Genomic DNA, 22,900 nt, shown 5'->3' on the forward strand with positions numbered 1-22,900 from the left:
TGTATTATAGGTTGTAATCTCATTGATCAACTTATCAAACAAATTTTACTCAATGATCCAAATTGAGAAAATGTAGTGTGCCCAGCGGGTCCTCTTTCATGGAACCAAAAGTTAATTGCATTTTGTGTAGGAAAAAACATTTTCTTTAGTAGTACAGGAGGTTGTATGCTTTCCTGTGGTAAGAACAATTGGAAGATTAATTCAGTAAAACCTATTGTTTTAAACACATGTATACATAAATAATAATAAATATATACATCTGTTGTTTAAAGATTGTATTGTATTCCTAGACAGGTATTTGGAATCTTTTTTGCATCTTTGCGCCTCACACACTCCTTTCTCATTATTAAGTAAAAAATACAGACTCATTAAGCGGCTGCTTTTAACAATAGGTTACTTTAGATTGCTCTTCGATTATTCATTAATTGTCCAATATCACTTTGAATTGCCCAGACCCCATTGATTTCCCTTCCCTTTTGCCCTTTTCCTAAGCGTGCTTTAAATATGTCTACTGTATTGATTGGTATCCAAAATCCTATTAAGAGTCTGAAAAATTAGATGAACCACTTTGTAAAACCCTAACCCCTAATGGCATTATAATATGATAATGCTCAATTGTGAAAATTGTGATGAGGCATGATGTTTCATCTAAAAAGTCAGAAACATGTGTTTCACAACAGAAGCGTGTGTTCCATAACAGGTTCACCTCCATGTGAGAGCCATATGGCAGGACACAGAGCCAAGCCCAGCCCAGTCACTCGTCAACGCAATAGGTAGAGCAGCGAACGGACTGGGATGGAGCAGAGGCAGGGCATCTGATCAGCAGACAACTGGGGGTAGCCTCCCTCCCCATATCTTTATCCAAACACACCAAGAAAGTCGTGAAGATGGCCCGCCAACGGCTTTCCCCCCTCCGGAGACTGAAAAGATTTGGCATGGGTCCTCAGACACTCAAAATGTTATCCAGCTGCACCATCGAGAGCATCCTGACCGGTTGTTTCAACGCCTGATATGGTAACTGCTCGGCATCTGACCGTAAGGCGCTACAGAGGGTAGTGCGTATGGCCCAGTACATCACTGGGGCCAAGCTTCCTGCCATCCAGGACCTATATACTAGGTGGTGTCAGGAAAGCCCAAAAAATTGTCAAAGACTCCAGTCACCCAAGTCGTAGACTGTTTTCTCTGCTACCGCACGGCAAGCAGAACTGGAGTGCCAAGTCTAGGACCAGAAGGTTCCTTATCCTCTTGGGGATCGAGGGTAACCTAATCCCTGTGACGGGATTGCTAGCATGGCGGGAAATTCAAAACATCAAAAATCTAATAATTTCAAATTCTCAAACAATCAACTATTTTACACCATTTAAAAGATAAACATCTCCTTAATCGAACCACATTGTTCGATTTTCAAAGAGGCTTTTCGGCGAAAGCATAAAGTTAGATTATGTTAGGACAGTACATAGCCAAAAAAGTACACACATCCATTTTCAATTCAAGGACAGGCGTCACCAAAAGCAAAAAAATTAAATTATGCACTAACCTTTGACAATCTTCATCAGATGACACTCCTAGGACATTATGTTAGACAATACATGCATTTTTATTCTATCAAGTTCATATTTATATCCAAAAACAGCATTTTAAATCGGCGCGTGTCGTTGAGAAAATGTGTCTCCCCCAAAACTGCCAGTGAATTTACAAAAAATACTCATTATAAAACGTGGTTAAAGTATTAAACTGTTATTCAAAGAATAACGGTTGCATTCTGAATGCAACCGCATTGACAGATTTCAAAATAACTTTACTGGGAAAGCATACTTTGCAATAATCTGAGTACTCTGGTCAGAAAAATACACTAGGCTATACAGAGAGCCACCATGTTGGAATCATCTACAACCATGAATAACATTATCAATATTCCCTTACCCTTAATAACTTGGGTCAAACATTTTGAGTAGCCTTCCACAATCTTCCCACGATAAGTTGGGGGAATTTTGGCCAATTCCTCCTGACAGAGCTGGTGTAACAGAATCAGGTTTGTAGGCCACCTTGCTCACACACGCTTTTTCAGTTGTGCCCACAAATTTTCTATAGGGTTGATGTCAGGGCTTTGTAATGGCCACTCCAATACCTTGACTTTGCTGTCCTTAAGCCATTTTGCCACAACTTTGGAATTATGCTTGGGGTCATTGTCCATTTGGAAGACCCATTTGCGACTAAGGTTTAACCTCTCTGGGCCAGTGGGACGCTTGCGTTCCACCTACTCAACAGCCAGTGTAATCCCGTGGCGCGATATTCAAATACCTTAGAAATGCTATTACTTCAATTTCTCAAACATATGACTATTTTACACCATTTTAAAGACAAGACTCTCGGTAATCTAACCACACTGTCCAATTTCAAAAAGGCTTTACAATGAAAGCAAAACATTAGATTATGTCAGCAGAGTACCCAGCCAGAAATAATCAGACACCCATTTTTCAAGCTAGCATATAATGTCACAAAAACCCAGAAGACAGCTAAATGCAGCACTAACCTTTGATGATCTTCATCAGATGACAATCCTAGGACATTATGTTATACAATACATGCATGTTTTGTTCAATCAAGTTCATATTTATATCAAAAACCAGCTTTTTACATTAGCATGTGACTAGCATGTGACTAGCATTCCCACCGAACACTTCCGGTGAATTTACTAAATTACTCACGATAAACGTTCACAAAAAACATAACAATTATTTTAAGAATTATAGATACAGAACTCCTTTATGCACTCGCTATGTCCGATTTTAAAATAGGTTTTCGGTGAAAGCACATTTTGCAATATTCTGAGTAGATAGCCCGACCATCACAGGCTAGCTATTTTGACACCCACTAAGTGTGGTACTCACCAAACTCCGATTTACTATTAGAAAAGTTTGATTACCTTTGCTGTTTTTCGTCAGAATGCACTCCCAGGACTTGTACTTCAATAACAAATGTTGGTTTGGTTCCAAATAATCCATAGTTATATCCAAATAGCAGCGTTTTGTTCGTGCGTTCAAGACACTATCCGAAGGGTAAAGAAGGGTGACGCGCCCGACGCATTTCGTGACAAAAGAATTCAAAATATTCCATTACCGTACTTCGAAGCATGTCAAACGCTGTTTAAAATCATTTTTTATGCTATTTTTCTCGTAAAAAAGCGATAATATTCCGACCGGGAGTCGTTGTTTTCGTTCAAAGAAGCACAGGAAAAAAAAAATGTATGAAATGAAATGTATGCATTCACTACTGTAAGTCGCTCTGGATAAGAGCGTCTGCTAAATGACTAAAATGTAAATGTAAAGAGAGAGAAAGTAAACATGGTGTCGGCATGTGCATGCGCCTCCAGTCTCATTGTCCTCAGATCGACCACTTACAAAATGCGCTACTGTTTTTCAGCCAGGGCCTGGAAAGCCACCATTCATCGTTTTGGCGCCTTCTGAGAGCCTATCGGAACGTTAGAAAATGTCACGTTATGCCAGAGATCCCCTGTTTTGGTTAGAGATGATCAAGAAGGCCAAGAAAAAGTCAGAGATAGCGCTTCCTGTTTGGAATCTTCTCAGGTTTTGGCCTGCCAAATGAGTTCTGTCATACTCACAGACACCATTCAAACAGTTTTAGAAACTTTAGGGTGTTTTCTATCCAAATTAAACAATTATATGCATATTGTAGTTACTGGGCAGGAGTAGTAACCAGATGAAATCGGGTACATTTTTTATCCGGCCGTGCAAATACTGCCCCATATCCCCAACAGGTTAACTTCCTGACTGATGTCTTGAGATGTTGCTTCAGTATATCCACATCATTTTGTGAAGTGCACCAGTCCCTCCTCCAGCAAAGCACCCCCTCGCTTCATGGTTGGGATGGTGTTCTTTGGCTTGCAAGCCTCCCCCTTTTTCCTCCAAACATAACAATGGTCATTATGGCCAAACGGTTCTATTTTTGTTTAATCAGACCAGAGTACATTTCTCCAAAAAGAACGATCTTTGTCCCCATGTGCAGTTGCAAACAGTAGTCTGGCATTTTAGTGGCGGTTTTGGAGCAGTGGCTTCATCGTTGCTCAGCGGCCTTTCAGGTTATGTCGATATAGGACTCGTTTTACTGTGGATATAGATACTTTTGTACCTGTTTCCTCCAGCATCTTCACAAGGTCCTTTGCTCTTGTTCTGGGATTGATTTGCACTTTTCGCACCAAAGTATGTTCATCTCTAGGAGACAGAACGTGTCTCCTTCCTGAGCGGTATGATGGCTGCGTGGTCCCATGGTGTTTATACTTGCGAACTATTGTTTGTACAGATTAATGTGGTACCTTCAGGCGTTGGGAAATTGCTCCCAAAGTTGAACTAGACTTGTGTGGGTCTACAATTATTTTCTGAGGTCTTGGCTGATTTCTTTTGATTTTCCCATCATGTCAAGCAAAGAGGCACGGAATTTGAAGGTAGGCATTGAAATACATCCACAGGTACACCTCCAATTGACTCAAACGATGTCAATTAGCCTATCAGAAGCTTCAAAAGCCATGACAATTTTCTTGAATTTTCCAAGCTGTTTAAAGGCACAGTCAACTTAGTGTATGTAAACTTCTGACCCACTGGAATTGTGATACAGTGAATTATAAGTGAAATAATCTGTCTGTAAACAATTGTTGGAAAAATTACTTGTGTCAAGTAAATATCCTAACCGACTTAGTTGTTTTTTAGCAAGAAAGTTTTTTTCATTTTTTAACAAGAAATTTGTCGCGTGGTTGAAAAACGAGTTTTAATGACTCCAACTTAAGTGTATGTAAACTTCCGACTTCAACTGTATGTCACACAGTTATCTCAAGTTTTAATAAGGAAACATGCAATTGGCATGTTGACTACAGGAATGTTCACCAGAGCTGTTGCCAGATAATCGAATGTTCAATGCTTCAATGTCCTTTTTGTCATGCCCTGATCTTTTTCACCTGTCCTTGTACTTGTCTCCACCCCCCTCCAGGTGTCGCCCATCTTCTCCATGATCCCCTGGGTACTTATACCTGTGTTCTCTGTTTGTCTATAGCCAGTTCGTCTTGTTTGTCAAGTCAACCAGCGTTTTCTCAGCTCCTGCTTTTCCCCAGTCTCTTTTTCTCAACCTTCTGGTTTTGACCCTAACCTGTCCTGACTCTGAGCCTGCTTGCCTGACCATTCTGCCTGCCCCTGAGCCTGCCTGCCGTCCTTTACCTTTGCCCCTACTCTGGATTACCGACCCCTGACTGCCTTGACCTGTAGTTTGCCTGCCCCTGTTGCTGTAATAAACATTGTTACTTTAAAACAGTCTGCATTTGGGTCTTACCTGAAACCTGTTAATTTTGGAGAATTTGGTAGTCAGTCCAACCTGCATTACAACCGCAGACCACGGTCTAACAACACCAGCCCAGGACATCCAGCTTCTTTACCTGCAGGATCATATTAGACCAGCCACCTGGACAGCTGATGAAACTGGTTTTTCACAACCAAAGATTTTCTGCATAAACTATCAGAAACAGTCTTAGGGATGCTCATCTGCGTGCTCGTAATCCTCACCAGGGTCTTACCTGACTGCAGTTTGGTGTCGTAATCGTCTTCAGTGGGCAAATGCTCACATTTGACAGCCTCTGGCATGCCGGCAAAGTGTGCTTTTCACAGATGAATCCCGGTTTCAACTGTACCGGGCAGGTGGCGTTGTGTGGGCAATGTCAACATTGTGAACAGAGTGCCCCATGGTGGCGGTGGGGTTATGGTATGGGCAGGCATAAGCTACGGACAACAAACACAATTGCATTTTATCTATGGCAATTTGAATAAACAGAAATACCGTGATGAGATCCTTAGGCAGATTGTCATGCCATTCATCCACTGCCATCACCTCATGTTTAAGCATGATACTGCATGGCCTCATGTCACAATAATCTGTACACAATTCCAGGGAGCTGAATATGCCCCAGTTCTTCCATGGCCTGCATACTCACCAGACATGTCACCCATTGAGCAACTTTGGGATGCTCTGGATCAATGTGTTCAGATATGCATCTGTTGGTCACAGATACCTTAAAAATAAAGGTAGGGGTGTGTGTATCTGAAAACCAGTCAATATCTTACGTGTTCCAGTTCCCGACAATATCCAGCAACTTCACACAGCCATTGAAGACGAGTGGGACAACATTCCACAGGCCACAATCAACAGTCTGATTAACTCTAAGCAAAGGAGATGTGTCTCACTGCACGAGGCAAATGGTGGTCACACTGGATACTGACTGGTTTTCTGATTCATGCCCCTACTTTTTTTTAAGGTATCTATGACCAACATATGCATATCTGTATTCCCAGTAATGTGAAATCCATAGATTAGGACCTATTTAATTAATTTAAATTGATTGATTTCCTTATATGAACTGTAACTCAGTAATATGTTGCATTTATATTTTTGTTCAGTGTATATTTTGGATGAACGTGCGCAAGCCTATAGGAGACTTTTGAAGTGCTCTAATCAGATGAAAACATTGTCACTGGTTGTGTTTATGCCACATATAAAAGGTAATACATTTAAACAGTTAATAAATGCTCAATTTTGTAGAGGAAGTTAAGCTTACCTGAATAACTGGGCCCATCCGGGAGCATATGCGTACACATTATTATTGGATGACTTCAGAGAATGCCGATCTGAAACAGACAACGCATTCAGTATCAGAAGTACTCTAGACCTTATAAACTGTCGAGAGCAGACCCACAACTGATCTAAATCGAATGAAACATTCAAATCACAGGGCTTTTGCGTCGATATTCAAATAACATTTTCACTGCAGTCTAGAGTAGAATTTGTACTCACCTGAAAACAATAATGCAATTATTCATTGCATTGTGATGTTGTAGGCTGCTATAGTCTTTTAGGATAATTGTATTGTCCCTAAAAAAGATCAATAGGGGAGCTTTTTGAGCTGTGTTTCATGTTTTCACTGTTCTTTCTTGCGCAATGATGCACTTGGCCTGTCCACTGCTCATTAACTATTCCCTATTTGTTCTTGTTGATTCATATTGAAAATGTATGCAGCTTTGAATACTTTTATGTGTGGTATGATTGCTAGTTAGCCTATTGCAGATCTGGACAAATGATACACCTACCACTATTGTCACTATGCATGGTGGATAGAGGGCAGGATAGACTGTTAGACTGGTAGACTATCCTGACCTGTGGTATAGTAAAAGTTAGCGCATGGAAAAGCGTATTGCATAAGGGAAATACCAAAACACCTTGATATAGGGGAGGTGCATGCAAGCAGATGAGGAAATTTGGCTAGGATAGAAGACATTATATAGTAAAACCTGCAGAATGTTAACCAGGGGAAAAAAACACAGTACCCTACCCTGTGCCCAGTAAAAAAACCACACAACCCTCCCCTATTTTTGACTACCCCTCCCCCAGTAAATTGCATCTGTCCCTTAGATCTATACATGCCTCTATACATGTAAGACCCTATGATCTGTGAACCGTACCAGTGGAGGCTGGTGAGAAGCTATAGGAGGACGGGCTCATTGTAATGGTTGGAATGGAATAAACAGTTTTTGGTACAAATGTAAAAAAACATTTCAAACATCCTTCCTCCCAATGAAGTTTCTATGTGAGAATTGCCCAAACAATCCGAGACACAAAAAATATTGTCAATTTTGCCATGCAACACTTCTGGACTGTGATTGATAGTGACCTTCTTTGTGTATATCTTGTTTCGTCTCTATTGTCCTGGCTAGAACAAGGAATGTTCAGTGAATGGTTAAGTGAGGCCATAGTAAGTGAATAGGGCTAACTGGCTAGCTAGCTAGCCACGAAAAATTGACATCTACAGTACCTTGGATAACATTAGTTTTAGGTCATTTTTGCCTAATATACTATCTGGTTAGCTACATTATTATGATTCACATATATCTAGCTGATAATTATGAAGTAAAACGTTTGCTTTGTGTATATCTTGTTTCATCTCTACTGTTTCCATTGTTCTGGCTGGAAGAAGGTTCAGCGAATGGAGAGATGCAGTGTGAGGTAATACAGTAGGGGAGTGCAAAAGCTTCTCAAATGTAATGTTTTATGCGTTCTCCACACTCTCGTCCTCACATGAACGTACTCAAGAGAACATCCTTGGAGAATGCACTTGGAGCATGAGAGGGTGGAGCATGGTAGTATGCATACTGAGAAACACCCTGTGTGTAGGGAATGCAGGAGGTACACATAAATATGCACACACACAATCTCTCTCTCACACACACACACACTAATAACACACAAACAAAATTAAGCTAAGGAGAGCCTTTAAACTACTGTTTCTCAAACTCGGTCCTGGGGACCCCAAAGGCTGCACGTTTTGGTTTTTGCCCTAGCACTACACAGCTGATTGAAATAATAAACTCATATGATTAAGCATTGATTATTTGAATCAGCTGTGTACTACTAGGTCAGGACCAAGTGTGGGAAACCTTGAGCTAGTGTGTCATTTCAAATCTGGGGGCTTTGACTCAAATGCATCATTAAGCTGTTAGCTGCACAGGAGAGCTTTGTGAGGAACCTGGCCCCACACTGCAGTCTGTGGTTCAGGGGTCTTTACTCCCAACGGTCTCACAGCCCCACACTCTAATTTAGCCCGATGTGTTGAATGCCAGGAAAAGGTTACTTTCACAGTTTAAGGCACACCAGTGTCGCTGGGATAAAGCTTAGCCAGGCATGTTGGGTCGAAGAGACAGATGTAGAAACGAGTATGGAGGAAATGTCATTACTGTGCAGTGTGCACAGCTGCACTCCCTTGCTAACAGGGGGAAAGTTTAGCACTCCATTTGTTTGTAAACTACTCTTCCTTACTCAGCACTCTAAATGCACAGTTAAACAGGAGAAAATCTTATATCAAATTAAATCAAATTGAATTTGTCACATGCGCCGAATACAACAGGTATAGAACATACAGTGAAATGCTTACTTACAAGTCCTAACCAACAATGCAGTTTACAAAATAAAAAAAATACAACAAAAAAATTATAATAAAAGTAACCAATAATTAACAACAGCGAGGCTATATACAGGGTGTACCGGTACAGAGTCAATGTGCGGGGGCACCGGTTAGTTGAGGTACTTGAGGTAATATGTACATGTAGGTAGAGTTATTAATGTGACTACGCATAGATAATAACAGAGAGTAGCAGCAGTGTAAAAGAGGGGGGAAATGCAAATAGTTGTTTAGAAGCTTGGTACCGCTTGCCGTGCGGTAGCAGAGAGAACAGTCAATGACTAAGGGGGCTGGAGTCATTGACAATTTTTAGGGCCTTCCTCTGACACCGCCTGGTATAGAGGTCCTGGATGGCAGGAAGCTTGGCCCCAGTGATGTACTGGGCCGTACACACTACCTGTAGTGCTTGGGGGTGCTTGGGGGTCGGAGGCCGAGCAGTTGCCATACTAGGCAGTGATGAAACCAGTCAGGATGCTCTCAATGGTGCAGCTGTAGAACCTTGTGAGGATCTGAGGACCCATGCCAAATCTTTTCAGTCTCCTGAGGGGGAATAGGTTTTGTCGTGCCCTCTCATAACTGTCTTGGTGTGCTTGTGTAACCGATGTGAAATGGCTAGTTAGTTAGCGGTAATAGCATTTCAATCGGGTGACGTCACTCGCTCTGAGACCTGAAGTAGTTGTTCCCCTTGGACTGCGGCTTTTGTGGCGCGATGGGTAATGATGCTTCGTGGGTGTCAGTTGTTGATGTGTGCAGAGGGTCCCTGGTTCAAGCCCAGGTTGGGGCGAGGGACAGACGCTAAACTGTTACACTTGGACCATGTTAGTTTGTTGGTGATGTGGACACCAAGGAACTTGAAGCTCTCAACCTCCTGCACTACAGCCCCATCTATGGAGGGAGAGGTTGTTGTCATGCCACCAAATGGCCAGGTCTCTGACCCACTCCCTATTGGCTGTTTCGTTATTGTCGGTGATCAGGCCTACCACTGTTGTGTCATTGGCAAACTTAATGATGGTGTTGGAGTCGTGCCTGGCCGTGCAGTCATGAGTGAACAGGGAGTACAGGAGTACTGAGCACGCACCCCTGAGCCCCCCCCCCCACCGTGTTGAGGATCAGCGTGGCGGATGTGTTGTTATCTATCCTTACCACCTGGGGGCAGCCCGTTAGGAAGTCCAAGATCCAGTTGCAGAGGGAGGTGTTTAGTCCCTGGGACTTAAATATTGACGAGTTTTGAGGGCACTATGGTGTTGAACGCTGAGCTGTAGTCAATAAATAGCATTCTCACATAGTTGTTCCTTTTGACCAGGTGGGAAAGGGCAGTGTGGAGTGCAATAGAGATTGCATCATCTGTGGATCTGTTTGGGCAGTATGCAAATTTGAGTGGGTCTAGGGTTTCTGGGATAATGGTGTGAGATGTGAGCCATGACAAGCCTTTCAAAGCACTTCATGGCTACAGACGTGAGTAATACGGGTCAGTGGTCAATTAGGCAGGTAACCTTAGAGTTCTTGGGCACAGGGAATCTGGTGGTCTGCTTGAAAAATGTTGGTATTACAGCCAGGGACAGGTTGAAAATGTCAGTGAAGACACTTGCCAGTTGGTCAGTGCATGCTCAGAGTACATGTCCTGGTAATCCGTCTGGCCCCGCCCCCCCCCCCTGGTAATCCGTCCTGTATTGAAGCTTTGCCTATTTGATGTCTTCGTTTGGAGGGCATAGCGATGTCTCTCATAAGCTTCCGGGTTAGAGTCCCACTCCTTGAAAGCGGCAGCTCTACCCTTTAGCTCAGTGCAGATGTTGCCTGTAATCCATGGCCTCTGGTTCGGGTATGTACGTACAGTCACTGTGGGGACGAATTTGTCTATGCACTTATTGATGAAGTCAGTGAATGATGTGGTGTACTCCTCAATACCATCGGAAGAATCACGGAACATTTTCCAGTCTACGCTAGCAAAACAGTCCTGTAGCTTAACATCTGCTTCATCTGACCACTTTTTTTAATTGACTGAGTCACTGGTTCTTCCTGCTTTAATTTTTGTGTGTAAGCAGGAATCAGGAGGATAGAAATATGGTCAGATTTGCCAAATTGAGGGCGAGGGAGAGCTTTGTACCGTCTCTGTGTGTGAAGTAAAGGTGGTCTAGAGTTTATTTTCCCTCTGGTTGCACATTTGACATGCTGGTGGAAATTTGATAAAACGGATTTAAGTTTCCCTGCGTTAAAGTCCCCGGCCACTAGGAGCGCTGCCTCTGGATGAGCGTTTTCCTGTTTGCTTATGGCGGTATACAGCTCTTTGAGTGTGGTCTTAGTGCTAGCATCGGTCTGTGGTGGTATGTAGACAGCTACAAAAAATACAGATGAAAAATCTCTAGGTAGATAGTGTGGTCTACAGCTTAACATGAGATACTATACCTCAGGTGAGCAAATCCTCGAGACTTCATTAGATATCGTGCACCAGCTGTTGTTTACCAATATACATAGACCTGCACCCATTGTCTTACCAGAGGCTTCTGTTCTATCCTGCCGATGCAGTGTAAAACCCACCAGCTGTATGTTGTTCATATCGTCGTTCAGCCACGACTCGGTGAAACACAAGATATTACAATTTTTAATGTCCCGTTGGTAGCTTAATCTTGCTCGTAGGTCATCGATTTTCCTGTTTTCCAATAGAATGGATGGCAGTGGGGGTTTACTCGCTCGCCTACGAATTCTCAGAAGGCAGCCCCGACCTTTGCCCCATCTTTCTCCATCTTCTCTTCACGCAAATGACGGGGATTTGGGCGTGTTCCCAGGAAAGCAGTATATCTTTCACGTCGGACTCATTAAAGGAAAAAGCTTCTACCAGTTTGTGGTGAGTAATCGCTGTTCTGATGTCCAGAAGTTATTTTCAGTCATAAGAGACGGTAGCAGCAACATTATGTACAAAATAAGTAAAAAAATAAGTTTCAAACAATGCAAAATTTTTTTACTAAATAACAGTTGGTTAGGAGCACGTAAAACTTCAGCCATCCTCTCCAGCGGCGTTCAGTAATATGTTTTACAGTGAGTGTGGACAATGGTATTCAAACCCTAGCATCAACTAAAAACTGGTTAAATGCAGCAGAGGACTAAAACATAAGCAGATACTAGATATGTATTTGAACTCTGAGGTTGATTAAGATGTTAAATATATTATTTTGCCCAAATCTACACAGCACAGAGACACATTCAGTGATTTCAAGACCTTCAAAGCTTAGCTGACTTAAATCAGTTTCGCCAGTGGCAGACATTTAACAAGATACCGTATTCCCTTTTTAAAGTTGGGGAAGTTATTTCAGGTGAGGTCTGTTCAGAAGGCGAGGAGTATGCATCATTAACATGTAAAGCACCAGAGGCCTGCATCTACCAGATATGTGAGCCGAGGATGCAAATGATTTCACCTCCACTCATCAACAGGATCCGTGAAATGAAGGCAAGATGAGGTCTAGTGGCAGGTGTCATACTGTCAGGGTATGGCGACAGACAGTCACATAGACATGTAGCCTATCTGGCTGAATTTAGATTCAGTACCTTGCATAATTTGGATGGGGAAATGACGTTGTAAAAGAGGCACAAATGCATGTTGAATAATGATGCCCACAAACAGAATAACATACAGAGGGAAATGGTCTTCTAGCAACAACAAAAATTCCACATTATATTTCCAATACAGAAGGCATGGCCGAAGCACGTTTTTCTCTTGTGATAAAGTCCAATATTGCAATGCCAAAGGATACATACCAGACAACAATTGCCTGCATTTTGGCTGTGGGACACAGGTATATCCCTCTACTGTTTTACAGAGTGTCGTATGAAAGAGACCAAGGCGCAGCGTGCATATCGTTCCACATCTTTATTTCTATGTGAAACTATGCAAGACAAATAAACTATAAACAAAAACAACAAACCTTTGACAAAGAGGTGCTACATGCATAAACGCAAAATAATCTCCCACAAACACTAGTGGGAAAAACAACAACTTAAATATGATCCCCAATTAGAGACAACGATGACTAGCTGCCTCTAATTGGGAATCATACGAAAACCCCAACCTAGAAAAAAGAACCTAGAACACAACATAGAAAATGTAAACTAGACAAAAAACCAACATAGAAAATTTAAACTAGACAAAAAGCCCAACATAGAAAAAATAAACTAGAACCAAACCCCCCAGTCACGCCCTGACCTACTCTACCATAGAAAAATACGAGCTCTCAATGGTCAGGACGTGACACAGAGCGCATTATTCATAGGTTGGAAGGTTAGTGAGTTAGGTTAGTGAGTCGATTTTGGTTTATCTCTAGTTTAGGCAATCAGTCTCAATTAGTTACGCACCCTCAGTAAAATAAAAATAATAAATCATGACTGGCCTGAATCCTTCAACCTGTAATTGTCAGTGGTGGTCTATCTCTCACACAGCAGTTTAATTCCCTAAGTCCTACTCCACGTCTTGCCTAAACCTTATTTCATAAACTATAGCATACAATCACAACGTGACAAGCATCCACAACTCACTTTCTGGTTTGATCTGTGCTTCAGACACTGGTCTGATCTACACTAAGGAACTGCTTATTCTATTGAATTAACTAAATCTCCATCAGAGTAGAGTAGTCCTTCTGTAGAGCATGGTTTCCCAAAGTCGGTCCCCCCGGGTGCATGCTTTGGTTTTCGCCCTAGCACTACACAGCTGATTCAAATAACCAACTAATCATCAAGCATTGATTATTTGAATCAGCTGTGTAGTGCTAGGGCAAAAACCAAAATGTGCACCCAGGGGGCCCCAGGACCGAGTTTGCTGTAGAGGAATAGTCTGCAGAGCAGTGGTCACCAACTGGTCGATCGGGATTGACTGGTCGATCTTCAAGGCACGATAAAGGCTTGCGCTACTTTTGTTTATTATTTGTGTGGCGCTGTTGGCGATAGGTACACTTGATTCAGAAGCCCTGCGCACAGGGTAGGCAAAAATGTTCCCATGTTTAACCATTTCATTTGTCTGAAAAGACAAACTCCATTTACCCAGCAGACCAGTATATCTGTGGCTAAATCGAGTGCGCCTACTGCGCTGGCAAATTGGATAGCTCAAATCACCATGCCTACATGTTTGATACTAGCCAACATGAGATTTCCTAACTTTTAAAATCATGACCAGAGAAACTGTCAAAGAATACAGCAATGAGCTGCTGTTTTTATGAGTTCATGTTACATTTTCAGCATGAGTGAGTTCATGTTACATGTTCAGCACTGTCAAAAATGTTTTTATTCAACACTATTACAAAACATTAAACGCCTTCTTCCTACTCCCACTTGCGCTGCAATGAATAATTAGCACTGCATTTTAATTATTATTAACAGCTCGTCGTGTGTATTTAAATATTGAGGAATTTTTCACTTTCTCTGGTAATAGGAACAACATGAATTTGTGCATGAGGCAGATGCGGTGCTACTCGTGTTTCGTCATCAGGTGGAAGACGGTGTCCCCTCTCTCTGGAAAGGAAGGAGAGAGCAGGGACTGCGAGAGGTTGACCCTCTGCTGCTCTCTCCCTCCGCTAAAACTAATGTCGTGTTCAAAACAACTGGGAACTCTGAAAAAAATAAGATCTGACTGGGAAAAATAGTTTTGAACGGTCATCCAACTCGGAAATCCAAGTCGGAAACTCTGGCATCTTTCCAGAACCCTGACTTTCAGACCTGAACATCGCTGATGTCGTGATTGTACCTCTTTTTTTTTTCTTCGAGTTCATAGTTGTTGAAAACACCATCACCATCAAATGCAAGTACCATCAGTCCAGTAAAATAAAAAAGGGAATTATTTCAATGCTGATTTGCATCCTCATCTTTTGATCTATTTTGTTATCAAAACTCGAGTTTTGAGATATAATATGGTCTGAGAAGAAAAATATTGGCAGGCCAGGCATATAGCCAATATACTGTGATAATGTATTAAGCCTGCCTACTGCACAAACCTCATTCCCACCAAACTGTTTTTATTAGGTTAACGTAAAAAAAACTTAAGTCATGTTTTAAAACAAATCTGAGCGGTAGATCTCTGCTTGCTTTTAGACTGCGAAAGTGATCTTGTTTATGACCCCTGCTGTAGAGGATCCATACGGTATATAGAATATCTGGAGAGTCTACACTAGACTAGATTGTATCTATCACTTTCTATCTGCAGGCTGGGTCAGCTGCTGGGACAGAGTGTGCTGTTTCAAACAATACGCCACACTCTATTTCTGAAGCAGCTGAACAGAGTACCTGATAAAACAACAACAAAGTGGAAAAAATGAAGTATGTTCTTTTTTTTCTGACAATGTCAGGATCACTCCCAGACAGACTCTGACAACCGAGAGATCAAATCAGATTTTAGTCACATGAGCTGAACACAACAGGTGTCACAGTGAAATGCTTACTTACGAGCCCCTAACCAACAAAGCAGTGTAAAAAAATACAGATAAGAATAAGAAATAAAAGTAACAAGTAATTAAAGAGCAGCAGTAAAATAACAATAGCGAAACTATACACAGGGAGTACCGGTACAGAGTCAATGTGCGGGGTCATCGGTTAGTTGAGGTAATATGTACATGTAGGTAGAGTTATTAAAGTGACTATGCATAGATGATAACAATGTCCAATGTCCTGATAATCCGTCTGGCCCAGCAGCGTTGTGAATGTTGACCTGTTTAAAGGTCTTACTCACATCGGCTGCGGAGAGCGTGATCACAGTCTTCCGGAACAGCTGGTGCTCTCATGCATGTTTCAGTGTTATTTGCCTCGAAGTGAGCATAGAAGTACAGTTGAAGTTGGAAGATTTCATACACTAAGGTTGGAGTCATTAAAACTCGTTTTTAACTTCTTGCGGATCATTGGGACGCTAGCGTCCCACCTGGCCAACATCCGGTGAAATTGCAGAGCGCAAAATTCTAATTAAATTACTATAAATATCTAACTTTCATGAAATCACAAGTGTAATACATCAAAATAAAGCTTAACTTGTTGTTAATCCAGCTGCCATATGTCAGATTTCAAAAAGGCTTTACGGTGAAAGCAAACCATGCGATTATCTGAGGACAGCGCCCAGCACACAAATGCATAACAAATCATTTTCAACCAGGGAGTTGCGACACAAAAGTCAGAAATAGCGATATAATATTTGCCTTACCTTTGAAGATCTTCTTCTGTTGGCACTCCAAAAGCTCCCTGTTACATTACAAATGGTCCTTTTGTTCGATAAAGTCCTTCTTTATATCCATAAAAACTCAGGTTAACTGGTGCGCTTCAGTCAAAAATCCACTCGGTTTCCCTCCTTCAAAATGCATACAAAATGAATCCCAAACGTTACCAATAAACTTATCCAAACAAATCAATCAACGTTTATAAATCAAACCTTAGGTACCCTAATACACAAATAAACTATGAAATTTAAGACGGAGAACCGTTATTGTCTTTACCGGAGATAAACAAAATGAACGCGCTCTCTCGGCCATGCGCTTGGAAACACTACAGCCAAAATGGGAGCCACTTAGAAAAACTACAACTTCTCCCTCATTTTTCCAAAAACCAGCCTGAAACTCTTTCTAAAGACTGTTGATATCTAGTGGAAGCTCTAGGAACTGCAATCGGGGACGATTTCACCCTATTATAAAAGTGCAAGCCATTGAAATCAGTGGTATGCTGAATTTCTTTTTCTTTAATGGTTTGTCCTCAGGGTTTCGCCTGCCATTTCAGTTCTGTTATACTCACAGACATTATTTTAACAGTTTTAGAAATTTAGAGTGTTCTCTATCAATTATATGCATATCCTAGGTTCTGGGCCTGAGTAGCAGGCAGTTTACATTGGGCACGCTTTTCATCCGGACGTCAAAATACCGCCCCCTATCCCAAAGAAGTTAACTATCCTGCCGCTGCAGCGTTTATCCAGCCAGCTGTATGTTGATATTGTCGTCGTTCAGCCACGACTCCGTGAAGCGTAAGATATTACAGTTTTGAATGTCTGTCCCGTTGGTAGTTTAACCTCTATGGGACCGGCGGGACGAATTCGTCCCACCTACGTAACAGCCACTGCCATCCTGTGGCGCGATTTTCAAAATCTTCAAAATCATATTACTTCAATTTCTCAAACATATGACTATTTTACAGCCATTTAAAGATAACTCTCGTTAATCTAACCACACTGTCCGATTTCAAAAAGGCTTTACAACGAAAGCAAAACATTAGATTATGTCAGCAGAGTACCAAGCCAGAAATAATCAGACACCCATTTTTCAAGCCAGCATATAATGTCACCAAAACCCAGAAGACAGCTAAATGCAGCACTCACCTTTGATGATCTTCATCAGATGACAACCCTAGGACATTATGTTATACAATACATGCATGTTTTGTTCAATCAAGTTCATATTTATATCAAAAACCAGCTTTTTACATTAGCATGTGACGTTCAGAACTAGCATACCCCCGCAAACTTACGGGGAATTCGCTAACATTTTACTAAATTACTCACGATAAACGTTCACAAAAAGCATAACAATTATTTTAAGAATTATAGATACAGACCTCCTCTATGCACTCGATATGTCCGATTTTAAAATAGCTTTTGGTGAAAGCACATTTTGCAATATTCTCAGTAGATAGCCCAGGCATCACGGGCTCGCTTATTTAGACACCCGGCAAGTTTAGCACTCACCATAATCATATTTACTATTATAAAAATGTCATTACCTTTTGTTGTCTTCGTCAGAATGCACACCCAGGACGTCTACTTCAATAACAAATGTTGGTTTGGTCCAAAATAATCCATCGTTATATCCGAATAGCGGCGTTTTGTTCGTGCGTTCCAGACACTATCCGAAATAGTAAAGAAGTGTCGCGCGCTTGGCGCAATTCCTGACAATAAAATTCAAAGTATTCCATTGCCGTACGTCGAAGCATGTCAACCACTGTTTAAAATCAATTTTTACGTCATTTTTCTCGTAGAAAAGCGATAAAATTCCGACAGGGAATCTCCTTTTCGGCAAACAGAGGAAAAAAATCCCAAAGGCGGGGCGGTCGGGGTCACGCGCATAAGCTAGTGTCTCTTGATGGGCCACTTGAGAAAGGCGATAATGTGTTTCAGCCTGGGGCTGGAATGACGACATTCTCTTTTTCCCGGGCTATGAGAGCCTATGGACGACGTGGGAAGTGTCACGTTAGAGCAGAGATCCTTAGTAAATGATAGAGATGGCAAAGAAGTTCCAGAAATGGTCAGACAGGCCACTTCCTGTAAAGGAATCTCTCAGGTTTTGACCTGCCATTTGAGTTCTGTTATACTCACAGACACCATTCAAACAGTTTTAGAAAATTTAGGGTGTTTTCTATCCATATGTAATAAGTATATGCATATTCTAGTTACTGAGTAGGAGTGGTAACCAGATTAAATCGGGTATGTTTTTTATCCAGCCGTGTCAATGCTGCCCCCTAGCCCTAACAGGTTAATCTTCTGTGTAGGTCATCTATTTTATTGTCCAAAGATTGCATGTTTGCTAGCAGAATGGAAGGAAGACAGGGTGTATTCGATCGCCTACAAATTCTCAGAAGCCAGCCCACCCTCCGGCCCCTTTTTCTCCGCCTCCTCTTCACGCAAATCACGGGGATCTGGACCTGTTCCCGAGAAAGCGGTATATCGTTCGCGTTGGCCTCGTCAGCCTCGTTAAAGGAAAACCAGGATTCTGCCAGTCTGTGGTGAGTAATCGCAGTCCTGATGTCCAGAAGCAGTTGTAGTGGGAAGTTTACAAGTTGGAGTTGGAGTCCTTGGAGTTGGAGTCATTAAAACTCGTTTTTCAACCACTCAACAAATTTCTTGTTAACAAACTATAGTTTTGGCAAGTCGGTTAGGACATCTACTTTGTGCATGACACAAGACATTTTTCCAACAATTGTTTACAGACAGATTATTTCACTTATAATTCACTGTATCACAATAAACCGTGGGTCAGAAATGTACATACATTAAGTTGACTGTACCTTTAAACAGCTTGGAAAATTCTAGAAAATTATGTCATGGCTTTAGAAGCTTCTGATAGGCTAATTGACGTCATTTGAGTCAATTGGAGGTGTACCTGTGGATGTATTTCAAGGCCTACCTTCAAACTCCATGCCTCTTTGTTTGGCATGATGGGAAAATCAAAAGAAATCAGCCAAGACCTCAGAAACAATTGTAGACCTCCACAAGTCTGGTTCATCCTTGGGAGCAATTTCCAAATGCCTGAAGGTACCACGTTCATCTGTACAAACAATAGTACACAAGTATAAACACCATGGGACCACGCAGCCATCATACCGCTCAGGAAGGAGACGCGTTCTGTCTCCTAGAGATCAACGCACTTTGGTGTGAAAAGTGCAAATCAATCCCAGAACTGTGCAAAGGATCTTGTGAAGATGTGGAGGAAACGGGTACAAAAGTATCTATTGCCACAGTAAAACGAGTCCTATGTCGACATAACCTGGAAGGCCGCTCAGCAAGGAAGAAGCCACTGCTCCAAAACTGCCATAAAAAAGCCAGACTACAGTTTCCAACTGCACATGTGGACAAAGATTGTACTTTTTGGAGAAATGTCCTCTGGTCTGATGAAACAAAAATAGAACTGTTTGGCCAAAATGACCATCATTATGTTTGGAGGGAAAAGGGGTATGCTTGCAAGCCGAAGAACACTATCCCAACCGTGAAGCACGGGGGTGGCAGCATCATGTTGTGGGGGTGCTTTGCTGCAGGAGGGACTGGTGCATTTCACAAAATAGATGGCATCATGAAGAGGAAAATTATGTGGATTTATTGAAGCAACATCTCAAGACATCAGTCAGGAAGTTAAAGCTTGGTCACAAATGGGTCTTCCAAGTGGACAATGACCCCAAGCACTCTTCCAAAGTTGTGGCAAAATGGCTTAATTAAGGACAACAAGGTCAAAGTATTGGAGTGGTCATCACAAAGCCCTGACCTCAATCCCAAAGAAAATTTGTTGTCAGAACTGAAAAAGCGTGTGCGAGCAAGGAGGCCTACAAACCTGACTCAGTTACACCAGCTCTGTCAGGAGGAATGGGCCAAAATTCACCCAACTTATTGTGGGAAGCTTGTGGAAGGCTACCCAAAATGTTTGACCAGGTTAAACAATTTAAAGGCAATGCTACCAAATACTAATTGAGTGTATGTAAACTTCTGACCCACTGGGAATGTGATGAAATAAATAAAAGCTGAAATAAATCATTCTCTCCTATTATTCTGACATTTCACATTCTAAAAATAAAGTGGTGATCCTAACTGACCTAAGACAGGGAATTTTTACGAGGATTAAATGTCAGGAATTGAGAAAACTGAGTTTAAATGTATTTGGCTAAGGTGTATGTAAACTTCCGACTTCAACTGTATTTTCGGTCATAAGAGACGGAGGCGGCAACATTATGTACAAAATAAGTTTCAAACAACAAATAAACTAACAAAAAAACACAATCGGTTGGGGGCTCTTAAAACGTCTGCCTTCTTCTCCGGCGCCATCTATCCGCATGTGGTTGATGCATTATCTGACTTTCATATGAAAACATGCCAAATGTATTTATCCTCAAAATAACAAGAGACAAACATTTCTGAGGAAACTTTTGAGACAGATCATCGTTTAAACTTTGGAAAGAGCTGTATAACAGGAGGCAGACTCAACAGGCTTAAATACTTAAATACAGTGTGCAATGAGTGTGTACTTGAGGAAACTGCATGAGGCAAGGCAACAGATGTTAAATGGGAATAAAAAAAATCCACTGGACCATGTTCTTGTCACAATCCCAATTATTCTAGTACAGAACATTTCTCGTTTCCAAACACATTAGCTAGCACCAGTGTACCTAGCATCTACGTTTGCCTGTAGGAGATCCTACAGTGATACACATCATGTTTCCTCTAAAATAAGTGCCCTCAATCTTAGCACAACCCAATTCAGAATAATACCTCTAAACCAGGTGTCATAGACATTGCAATAGACAATAACACTGGACTTTTAACAAACTAGTCAGTAAGGAGGAAAAGCTTTAATTCGCCTATGTTTAGTATAATAATCTATTACTACTGAACCCTACCATAATGTGTTATCGATTAAGTGTCTGTTTCTGCATGGTCTCAGTACCTCTTCTGCTTTCTTCTGTTCAACTGCAAACTCCATAGTAGGAACAGCGAGGTGGTAGGCAAAGATGCTCATGTCCCCAGGGATCTGTAGGGAGCTGACATTTGGTCCGGAGCAGTTTCCACCTCAAATACAGCTCAGCAGCTGTCTCTGAAATGTAACAACAGACAGAGTGAGAGAGGGAGATTAAAGAGAGGAGAGCAAAAGGGGGGGGGGGTGAGAGACAGAAAGAGAAGAGAGAAAGATGTGTCATTAAATAGAGAAGAGTAATGATCTTAGCGGAATATAAGGACTAGGGGGGAAGGGAAAGGCTGAAACTACAATGCTAAAATAACAGTACTCGTTCAGAATGCAGACAGAATATAGACAGAGAGACAGCCAGAGAGACAGCCAGAGAAACAGCCAGATAACTGTGGCAGTATTCTATGATAGCAGAAGCTGAGGGCTTTGAAACAGAGCACTTTATAAATAAGCTGTGGGGAACAGTTTCAAATAAATGTTTTAAAGTGGGAAAAAGCTGAGATGTATTTTAAAGATTAAAGATTTTTTTCTAGGTTTTTATTTAAACATATTTTGGTTTACTGTGGGTTGGTGTATCTGTCCCTCTACATGTACTGTGGGAGGATGAGGGAGGTAGTTTGGAATAAATATGGGCCTCTAGAAATTTGAAAAGCAAAAAGGGGAGATGATTAGCTTGCATTTTCAAAGTAGTCAGGTCTTTGATTGCTCTACGGAAATTGTTTCAGTGTTTGTACCAACCATTGATTTTGTGTGGACAGTTTCATTGGTAAAAATTGGTCACCCACAAAGGTGGAGTAGCTAATATCCACTCCCTGTCAAGGAGGTCAATCCTAAAAGTACACTAAAAGTATTGCAAAGAAAAACTACAGATAAAAGCATTACACGATTACTGAACACCCATGATTCTTAGCTGATTTTCATTATTCAAGATCAGTGCTGGCCTGAGTGGAAATCAGTCATTCTCCCTACCGTCACGGGAGGAATGGAAGCTAGAGAAATATAGCTTACTATAAAGGAATCTAAACTAGTAAATAAATACTTACTGTACACACAGAATGAGCATGTAGAAATGGGGTCTCAATTTGACCTTTGACAGCATGCTAATACCAGCTGACCCACTGTGGATTATGCAGCACCAACATGACAAACAATACACAAACAGAAACAAGAATCAGAGAGGAAATGTCCAACATCTTTAAGAGGTTTGCTTGGCAAAAAACAGAGGCTAATCTCTACTCTTTGCTTTTAAACCATTGAACAAAAAAACACTCCCAGAGTTAAATCTCTGTCCTCTATCATAAATGTCAAATGAAGAGTCTACCATTTGCAGCAGGAAAGACGACTACATAAAACTCTTATTATTATTATGCAGCACTCACTCCTCTGTACTACACTACCCAGACCATTCATTAGACCACACAGTAACAGCAGAGGCACTGCCTGCAACCATCAGCTAGCCAGGCTTTTATCAATTCACAATGCTCACAGTACACTACCCTGCAGTAGTTGTTATAGAGTGCTTCCCAGTCCAGCGATAGAAAAACCCCAAAACTGCTGACTCCATCTCATAATGGCATTCTGGTAATGATGAAAATTCACGCTGTTATGAATGTTTACATAAATTATCCCTGTATGTAAATAGAAATTAGATAAGCTTTCACCCCCTGCAGGTGCTGTAAATCTTCTAATGGTGGTATATGTTCTGCAGTCTACCTCTAATCAATTC

General features: G+C 41.4%; 1 long non-coding RNA gene across 1 annotated transcript; it reads right to left on the reverse strand.

Moving 5' to 3' along the window:
* Positions 1-5,740: 5,740 nt before the first annotated feature.
* On the reverse strand, positions 5,741-21,299 carry LOC106584249 (uncharacterized). Its single transcript, XR_001323715.2, has 3 exons — positions 21,157-21,299; positions 6,614-6,683; positions 5,741-5,780 (listed from the first exon to the last, which is right to left on the reverse strand). It is a non-coding gene; the product is annotated as an uncharacterized lncRNA (long non-coding RNA).
* Positions 21,300-22,900: the final 1,601 nt, after the last annotated feature.

This window comes from Salmo salar, chromosome ssa23 (assembly GCF_905237065.1).
Source record: "Salmo salar chromosome ssa23, Ssal_v3.1, whole genome shotgun sequence".
Classification (NCBI taxonomy): Eukaryota; Metazoa; Chordata; class Actinopteri; order Salmoniformes; family Salmonidae; genus Salmo; species Salmo salar.